Source organism: Lissotriton helveticus, chromosome 9 (genome assembly GCF_964261635.1).
Source record: "Lissotriton helveticus chromosome 9, aLisHel1.1, whole genome shotgun sequence".
NCBI classification, from domain to species: Eukaryota; Metazoa; Chordata; class Amphibia; order Caudata; family Salamandridae; genus Lissotriton; species Lissotriton helveticus.
This window is the reverse complement of record NC_136070.1, coordinates 1,065,653,753-1,065,664,032: the sequence shown is the minus strand read 5'-3', so window position 1 is coordinate 1,065,664,032 and position 10,280 is coordinate 1,065,653,753.

The following is a 10,280-nucleotide window of genomic DNA, read 5'->3' as shown; positions in this document are numbered from 1 at the left end:
CTACACTCCTTTGATATTCCTTGGGCAGACAGACCTTTGTATACTAATTTCTTCCGCATAAAACAAACATCCGTCTCCCTGTTCCAATCTTGTAATCGTGGACCCATCAGTCTCCACCATCTCTGTGCAATCACCCTTTTCACTAATGGAAAGCCCAGATTCCCCAAGATCTTCTGATGGGAGGTAAGATCAGAGGTTCCACACACCCACACACCCACAACAACATCAACTAGACTTGCCTTGCAATGGGCTCCCTAATAGCCTCCAGCTGAGATTTCACCCCCTCCCAAAAGGTGTGGATCCTGGGGGACTCCCACAGCATGTGGAAGAAGGACCCTCCCTTTTTGCATCATCTGCCGATCTGCCAATTCTATGCAAGAGTGTCCTAGTGTAATGTATCCTGTGAAGAATTTTAAACTCGATCAAATGGAATCTCACCTGTATGGCCACTTCACTAGGAAACTGGAATGCTTCCTGCCACCCATCATCTTCCAGATCTACCAAGTTTCAAGTTTATTTATTTATGATTTCGGAACTCAGATGTGATCCACATAAGAGATTGACAAGGACAAATACATTTTCATACAATCACAAATAGAAATACAAAAGAGAATAAACATTTAAAACCCTCTAATATATATCTAGAAAACTTTTGAAAAAGTTAAAAATTTTATGACAAAACATTTCATTGGGGGGGATTATAAATAGCGTCTAGAAATGCAGTTGCACTTTCGCCTATGCAAAAGTAGGGCCGGGCACACAAAGAGCACATGGGTGATATCCTGAGTTGAATTATTACAGAAATTACACATAGCTGAGGAGCCGTACCATCTGGACAATAGATTATTCAAAGGAAGTAGATCCTGCCTTAATAGAAACAAAAACCGACGTACACCATGTGGAAGATTCCAGGTAACATATGATTGTGCTTTTCTCATTAGGCAGGCATCGGTGGCCAGAGAGACACCTTTCTTCAAGATACGGGCTTCCCTATCCATCTTAAAGCTTAATTTCCAGGAAGCCAACTTCAAAATGGACTTCAGCTGATATGCAGATAAAGTAAAAAGAACTGATTCATCAGGTTGTAAAAGGTCAACTGCAGTTCTAAAGTTTTTTACAATTAAAGAATGTTCTTTGAAAGTTCCTAGCACCTCAGTTTGAATAAGGTATCTTAGAGTACCTGGTTCTCCCCTTGCAAGGCTAAAGACCCAGCGCACTATCCCAGCTAGGCCCTGAACCCAACTACTACGCAGGCCAAATTCCAACCTAAAAGCGGCTATAGAGCACGCTGTGTTTACCGTGGTAGATACCGCAAAATTTTACCTTCCGTAGTATTTAAGAAACCCCAGTTTCTTATATCAAGTAATTCAATACCATAAAGTAACGATGCTGGGATTTTAGCACGATAAACCTCTAGCAGAATAGCGAAGTGTCTTCTACCTGTAGAATTATAAAGGGAGAATAAACTTTTACCTTGGGCAACTACTTTCCGGGTGTTGTTTGCTATGTGAGCCTTTTCACTTAGATTACCAACAATAGTTTTTCCGAGGAAGACATAAGATTTTACCACTTCCAATCTTTGTCCACCTACAGACCAAGGAAAGCTCACATATTTCAACTTTTTCCTTCCCGTCATGCACATTACTTTACTTTTTGACACATTTATCTTCAGATGGTGTGCCTCTGCATATTCATGAAGTACCTGTAGACGTTTATTTAATCCTTTTGGTGTTAAATCCAGAATTAATATATCGTCTGCATACAGTAAACAGACAATCGGTATACCCCCCAGAACGGGTGCAATTCCTTCACTTAAGGACAAAACATGAGGGAGATCAGATATATAAAGGGAAAATAATAAAGGGGCCAATAGACAGCCTTGTTTTAACCCATTGGCTGAAGAAATTACTTGAGAAAGTCCCCTTTCCCCGCCTAACAAGACTCTACACCAGGTGTCAGAGTGGAGTGCTAGCTCCAGGAGAATAGACGGCATGCCAAGGTCCGATAATTTCCTCCACGGCAAAGAGCGATCTACTTTATCAAATGCTGTGGAGAAGTCTATGAAAGCTCCATAGACTCTCCCTCCTCGGACCTTGATATATTTTTCTGTTATAACTTGCAATGCCGTCAAATTGTCCATAGTACCATGCCTTTGCCTGAACCCAGTCTGCTCGAGGGGTAAGATTTCACCCTTGGCCACCCAATCATTGATCAACTTAAGGAGGCATTTTGCAAAGACGTTGCCTATGGCTTACAAAAGGGCAATTTGACGGTAGTTGTGTGGAGCATCACGGTCTCCCTTCTTGTGTAGGGGGACCAATATGCTCCCCCTCCAGGAGGGGAGAACGGATTTACGGGAAAAACAAAAGCTAAAAACCGGGAAGAGAATTTTGCTCCACATCTCACTGTTTTGTTTTATGACCGAAATGGGAAGCTCATCCGGACCCATTGCTCCGGAAGAACGCAAGCCCTTAATGGCCAGTTCAATGTCCTTTTCGGACGGTGGTCCATATGGAGAGCTATCCACATATGTTCTACCACATTCAAACACCAATCCATTGCTGGCATATAGATTCTCAATATACCCGACCCACGTTTGCTCTTCAATGGGTATTGGCAGTGGTCTAGATCTTACTCCACAGCCCTCCCCAATAAGCGACCAAAATGTTCTAGCTTGACCCTTGCATGCCGCTTCCCGCAGTTTAATCCATAAGGTGTCTTCACTCTCTCTTTTCAATTTAGCCTTCACCCTGCTCCTCCTTCTTCGTAGTAAGACTATTCTGTGGTATCTTTCGGGAGTATAAGTCAGGTACTGTTCCCTTACTAATTTGTTTATTTTAATATTAAGATACCGAAGACAACTGGGAATTACTTTGGAATTTCCTATAGGATAAGGTTTTTTTGCAATGGAAGTTACCACATTCATAAAATCAGCAAAACATATTAATTCAAAACCATTCCAATAAACCAAATTCTCCACAGCGGCCTCTAGGATACTCGCCAAGCCCTTAATAGCCCTAAAATTCCAATGACATCTCCCAGATTTGTCTCCAAAACTCACCAATTCGCTATTTATAAACCACAAGTCCGTCAAGGGCGGATTTAAATTTACGGTAATAGTGAGTACCTTATGGTCACTAAATACTGTGTTGGACACCGACAGATCTTTCAGGAGAAAAAAAGAGGAACTTCCCACTGCCACATAATCAAGAATAGACTCACTATTGTTAGACTTATGAGTGAAATTTGCCGGAGTATCTGAAGACAGCCTTCCATTTACTATAATGCCTTCAACTTCTAGCAATTCCTCCTGAAATAATTTCCCTCTCATATTAGTCTTAATATTGCCTGGAAAAAGGGCTTGAGGTATCTGTAAGGATTCCTCCTTAAGCTTATTTCTAAACAGCTCTAAACTACAGTTAGAGATTTTACAATTAAAATCCCCTAATAGAATTATGTGGGGAGGGGGTTCAGAATCAAGGATTTTCTTTATATAGGAGAAACCCTGCTTTAAACATACATTATAACATGTATCTGGAGGAATATAAACATTTATCAATACAATCGATTTTCGTGAGTTACCATTAACAAGGTTGGACAGTGTTATTGCCTGGAAAAGATTACTGGGATCTAAATAGTGGGAAAAATTCCATTTTATCTTATTGGACAGCAAACAGGCCACTCCACCATTAGCATGGCCTCTCCTGGAGGAGGTGGCTCTGCCATCCAACAAGTAGTCGTCCTTACCCGCAAACAATTTCTCATCACACCAGGTCTCCTGGAGACAAATCACATTAGCTTCTAATGTGTGCAAGTATTGTAATTTTTCTGGACTATTCTTTATTCCGGCCGTATTCCACGATATTATTTTTAAATCTGTGCTAAAGATGGGAATATGGTTTGGGATTATTCATAGATTTGCTTGACAAGACACCGAGCAACCAATTCCATTTAAGACTCTCTTCTGCCGGATTCCCTTGTATGTCACATGCCGTACATTTTTCGAGATACAAATTTTTAGTTCATCAATTTTGGCGGGTCTATCTGTACTGCCCAAGACTGCACGGGGGAGTAGGGGCTTATTAGCGAGTCTTCCATTACGAGATTCCGCAAGAAATGGAATGACATCAATCCCCCTACTTTGTAATCCTTCAGACCATTGTACGATATGATTTACAACAAGTTTAGAATAAAATCTAACCCTCGCTAGATTCCCAACCTCTAATTTCACAATGGAAACTACATCTATATCATTAGTTTGAATGAGTTTCAGACTTTCGATCTCCCAAAAACATTTGAGGAGCGAAGATCTATTTAGTGTGAGATCCGTATCAAATAACGGAACAGTATTTGGCTGGAAGGTATCTATACTTTCCTTTTCAGGAACAGCATTTAGCCACTTAGAAGCATTTTCACATCCAATCGTATCGCGGAATGGCTTTGCTAAGGGATTAAGGGCTGTTGATAGAGGATTAGAGGGTTTTATCTGTTCGACAGATCGAATACTGTTAGAAGACCCCCCTGGTACGGTGATCATACGTTCTTGGTCTGATTTGATTTGCCCAATCATATCTTGGGATGTATTAAGCAAAGAGTCTTGGGGGAGGTTTTTTTCTATGGAGGTATCTATGTTTTCATCAAAATTAATTTTCCTCTGTCTTTTTTTGCAAATCTACGAGTTGGTTTCCTCTTTTTCCCTCTGAACTTTTTATATTTTCCTGTTTTTCCCTTTTTTCCCTCATATGGGGAGTCCGAAGCACCCTCTTTCTCTTCATTTATCTGGGGTTTAAATATAGGGAATAATTCCTTATCCATCCTTTTTTCAGAGTCCATCAAGATTTCTATTTCTTGATCAAGTTCGAAAATACAGTTGGCTGCAGCTGCTTTTGATGTACCTACCGGGGTATTCCCCAGTGTAACAACTAGTTTCTTTCTATCAGTAGGATGGTAATTCTCATCATGTCCAATTCGGACTAAATCTAGATCTTGAGAGGAACTCTCAGACTTGTTCTCAGCCATCTTATCTTTCATTACTTGCACGTCTACTGGGGATGACTCATGATGTAAGCTAGATTCGACCCCCTGTTTACTAGTTAATAATACCTTAAGTATTTGGGTTACAGTTTCTAGCACAAAATCTGAGCCACCAACAAATTTTTCCAGTAATAGTAAAATAGAGGAAAGCAGGTGTTCTAAGGATGTCAAATAATCAGAGATTGGTTTATCATGCCTAATGGGATGGTTAGGATGGATGTCAGTAATGTTAAAAACAGGGCTCGTGGAGATGTTTGACTGTGATATAGAAAATTGAGATTTATTAGAGGGGGTACTACTATATAGTTGAAGCCCTGTGGGGGCTGATGCTGCTGGAATATTTGCTTGATCTAAAACCTTGCTAGAGTCATAAGTAGTATATCTCTTGCAGAGCTCGATATCTATATCAGGGAGAGTAAAGTCATTACCAGAAGCAACCGCAGGATGGGACGGTCCAGGGGAATCATTTAAACCTTCACCAGGGGAAGAAGAGGAGTTGTGCACTAACACCTCGACTGTTTTAGAGGTGAAGCCATGGAGAGGCACAATACTACTTAAGCTTGTTTCCCCGGGAACATGCTTTAAAGGCACCAGCGATTTCAGGGGGTCTGGGGCCCACCCACCCCAGCAGTGGGAAGATCAGCAACCTTTACTGTATTTACCAAAACAATAGAATCATCTTGATTGCTGTACCCTCTCATAGTAGTTCTGCCTTCTTCTTTACCTTTATCATTGGTGTCTTCTGACTTTGAACCCCCAGTCTGGGCCTTATCCTTTCCCCTTTCCCATAAGCTATATAATTGACATTTTCCCTTTAACTGTATGACAAAAGTATCCTTATTTCGTAGGGGATTTGATTTGGTCTTAGAACAAGTCCTGCCCACTAATAATCGCCCAGACCTTAACTTTTTAGCAGTCATTTCGAAAGACAAATCACCAATAAGAGGTGCAGAAACCAGTAACGTTAAGAAACAATTAAATAGCAAACAGCTTTACTCCTATTGGATATTCCCTGACTTAAACATACAGAAAAGGGGATTGCAAACACAACTAGCTCCAAAGCAGCCTTTACTGCGAAGGGACCACAACACAAGATTATTACAAACACCAAAAAATTGATGTATTTTAGATAGGACTAAGGGGGGCGGCCCCAGCCCAGCCTTCTCCGGTCTCGGAGGGCCTCAGAGGGCCCGCCCTTTGCCGGGCTTAGCCCCGCGCTTCGACCCGCGCACAGTCTACAGGCAGCACACCAATGAATTAGCACAAAGGAAGTCCGAAGAGAATATGCAGACAGGCTTTCGGCAAGAGTACCGCTGCGAGTGGCACCAGATCTGTCTGCCAGTTTTCCCTTAAGCGTGTTAACTTACCCTGCATTTTGGTAATGAGTGTCTTATAGGTAAGGGAGATTGCTTTGGTTGTCATATGACCATCCAGAAGTCGTCTCTCAAAGGGGAACTCTTCCATTGTATCCTCATCCAGAGCTATTCTGTCCTGAATGGCATGCTGAGGTTGATATTATTTAAAAAGCTGTGTGGGTGCCATGTGAAAGTCCTTGCTAAGATGAGCAAACTGTACCATACCATTTGCATCTCACACGTCCTGTAGCATGGAGAAGCCAATGAGATCCAGTTTCTGAATCCATGCAGGGCCGAAACTGCTCCCAACCTAGTGCCCAGCCACAACGGGGTTTGTGTGTCAATGTCTTTCCCCACCTCATTTATTTCTGGAGGATACTCCAAACCGCACACACTGTTTTTGTCGCCACTTGGGTACTTGGGATCATTTTGCTACCATAAAGGACATGGGGATAGCCCTTGGCTCCTAAGGCTGTGCAATCATTTCGGTAGGCCAGATCCTCCAATGCCACATATGCCCACTCATTCACAATACTGACCTGAGCAGTCTCAAAAAGAAAAAAAGCTAAAGGAAAAATATTAAATTCCCCCACAAGTGTCCTTTTTCATCTTGCACTACTTTCTCCGCCCCCTTGTTTACTGCGACTGCGGATTATTAATGTTTAGCGCCAACTGGTACAGGAGAGGATCAGCAAACCTAAGTCCAGTGACCCAGGTGCAGTAATGGATTACCTTGTGTGTTTTTCTCTGACGGTTCGCAGAGGGGAACCCATTCTAAATAACTATTTACATTTTTACTACAATTACCTGTCTCAGTGACAATAAAAATGTCCAATGTAATAAAAGAGGTGCCCATGCTGCTTTGTAAATGCATATCCCTATCTATATTTCTAGGTGCAAGGAAACCACAAGGGAATTAAGGGACCAGGGGTATAAGTATTTCTAAAGGAAAAAGTGTCCTTTAAGTGGGAAATGTCACAAATCATTTATACATATAGATACAATGAAATCTACTTATGAAAGTCCAAATGGGCTACTTATTATTATTTATTAAAGCAAGATAAAAACATTGCAGTGGGTAAACAAACAAAAGGAAGGACAAAAAAAGCTTCTAAACTCAGACACATCGATGTGCCAAGAATGAGAACACAATGGTTCGGCGACAAACCTTAAGTAGCAATGCTCACATATAGTAATGAACAATTTTAACATTTGAATCAAGCTTTTATTGTTGATGACGTTTCGATTCCTTAGGTAGATATAGGTGTGGTAAATGCAGATGCAAGAGGAGAGAATGCATTACAAAGACATGAAGATACCACAATAGGGATCATCATCAGAACATAAAGAGTTATGTCTGAGACAGCATGTGGATTAAGGCAAATGTAACCCCATGCCAGCAAGAAGAAACCAATTGGTGGTCCTGCAAAAGCGAAACTGAGTGAAATTTCTGAAAGTGGCACAGTGGTAGCCCAGATGGAGATACGTGAGGACTCTTTCATCTCTCTCATTTTTTTATTTCCCTGACGAGCTGTACTGTGTCTTGCCAGCATACTTGCATGAAGGGAAATATCGAGCAGCATGTTTTCGGCACCAGTAAGACTACATACCCGCTCAATGAGCCCAACAGTGATCCCTGCGGCCAATCCCAGGACACATTTTAGCTGACTATTGACTTACTGAGATTAAAGGTACCTCTAGGTGTAAGGAGCGAGTCCACCATACCCAAACCACACTCACACTGGTAGGTACTTTAGCTATATCGGGCTGGTGGTGAGTAATAGGTTTATGGCACTCTCAGGTCATTCACACATGTAATCTGATTGTATCAAGAAATCTAGTATGGGGGCGTGGCGGCCGATGGAGCTGACTGTGTGAGAGCCGAGCTGATCCAGCGGCCTATAGAAAATATATCATAAACAATGCTACCCAACTTCATAACCTATAAACAAAATTCTATACTAAATCATGGACCCATTTATAAACTTGACATATTTTGGGCCTACTGAATCAGGTGGTCGGATTAAATCTATATACACCAAATTTACAAACTATATACAATATTATACATTTGCGGAAAGAATATTGTCATTATAACAAATCCTAACTATTTAAACGACCACTATTGGCGACGTGATCTAGCTAATAGTAACCTACACTTCTGAATAATCAAGACCAGCTTGTTTGTCAAAAGTAAGATTTTATTTACTAAATTATGGTATTTTAATTGATAGTTTTATAAATGTAATTTATTAGCATTGAAGCAAGCATGATTGTAAGGAGTCATGAGAAAAATACAATTTAAGTAATTGAATCAAAGTTTAAGTAAGTATTTAAAAGTTTAGCATTTCTAAAAACCTAAGTCCCTAGCTGAGCTAAATAGATAGAAATTAAAGTAAAGTTCTTTGAGGATTCTTACGTGCTCCACGCAATGTCCGACAGCACTTCACCCTCATCGGAAAGTCAGAAAGCAGCAGCCAGCCCATCCCTAGGGCATGACTTTTTATACCTTTCTACGCTAACTAAACTACGCAAAGGAAAGTTTTCAGAAATCTTCGACGTCCCATTGGCTGAGAGTGACAAGTGACATGTCACCCACATTTCAAATCTTCCATTAGGTCACTTTTCTTAAGGACCATTGTCTTTTCCGAATGCAACCAGGAGCTTCCTAGGTTTGTAACAAATGTACAATAATGTTCTCGCTGCGTCCATTTGACTTCCGCGGATGCCAAGTTAAGGCTGACAAAATGTTCTTTTTCGACCTTGGCCACGTCCGACAGAATGATGATAGCACGTCAGTTTTTGCTTTGCGAATGCAGCTTTTGACGAACACTTTATTTCAGAATGGGCGTCTCGTGACTTTTGCAGAAGTAAATTTCAGCTTTTAGCAACTCGAGCAAACTAGGCCCAAAAGCAGGCAACTTATGCTTTCTAGTATAAAACAAACACAAGAAAAGTATTAATGTAAGAAATAATGTAGATTCTGTATCCACCCCAAGATTTACTAATTAATTAACCCATCCGATTAGTCAAATGTTACCTAGCAAATGCAAACAAATAAAGCAGCGTTTATATCTACCAGTCTTCATTAATCCATGAGACTTATGTGCACCTAGAATAGTAGAAATGACATCACATAGACAAGGAAAAGCAAAATAAGCACATGCTTCTTTTAAGTTTGCAGCAGTTAGTAATGACAAATACGAAAACAATAAATTATTTTATTATTTTGCACGAACAAAAAGATGCAACAATTATGCACGTTTATGAGCACACATGTTAGTCCCCCCATGTGTAAAGTATAATCTAAGTTGTATTAGCACGACATATCACAAATCATTAATATTATTATTTATGTTATGGAAATGTGACTTCGCGAGTTTAAACAAAATTTTGTTTTCCATCTCGCTCCATCAACTCCCTCATCTGGTGATTAACAAATCACCACACCAGTACCCAAAATTTTGGTAATTTTAACTTCCGAGAAAATGATTCAAATCCATTAGTGTCAGTAAATTCTAAAAACCAGTATCTGCAAAATCCTCAGAATTTGCATATCGTTCTCTATGTAATTCCTGTAACTCAATTTCCCTTTCTTCTTCTTTTCTAAGTTTATAGATTCTTTTCTTTTCTTTCAACTGTTTCTTTCTTTTATGCAACAAACAACCTATTTTGGTCAAAATAAAAATGAATACTATTATAATCAAAGGTGCCAAAATCTTGCCAAGAATTGAACTCCCAATGTCATGAAACCAATTTCTAATTGCTTGAAATCTTTTTGAAAGTTTCTCTGTGAAATCATCTCCTTCTAAAGGAATTATTTCCGAATGCATTTGTGTAATATTCTTGATGTACATTTCAATATTCTTACTTTCATCAGGTATATATGTG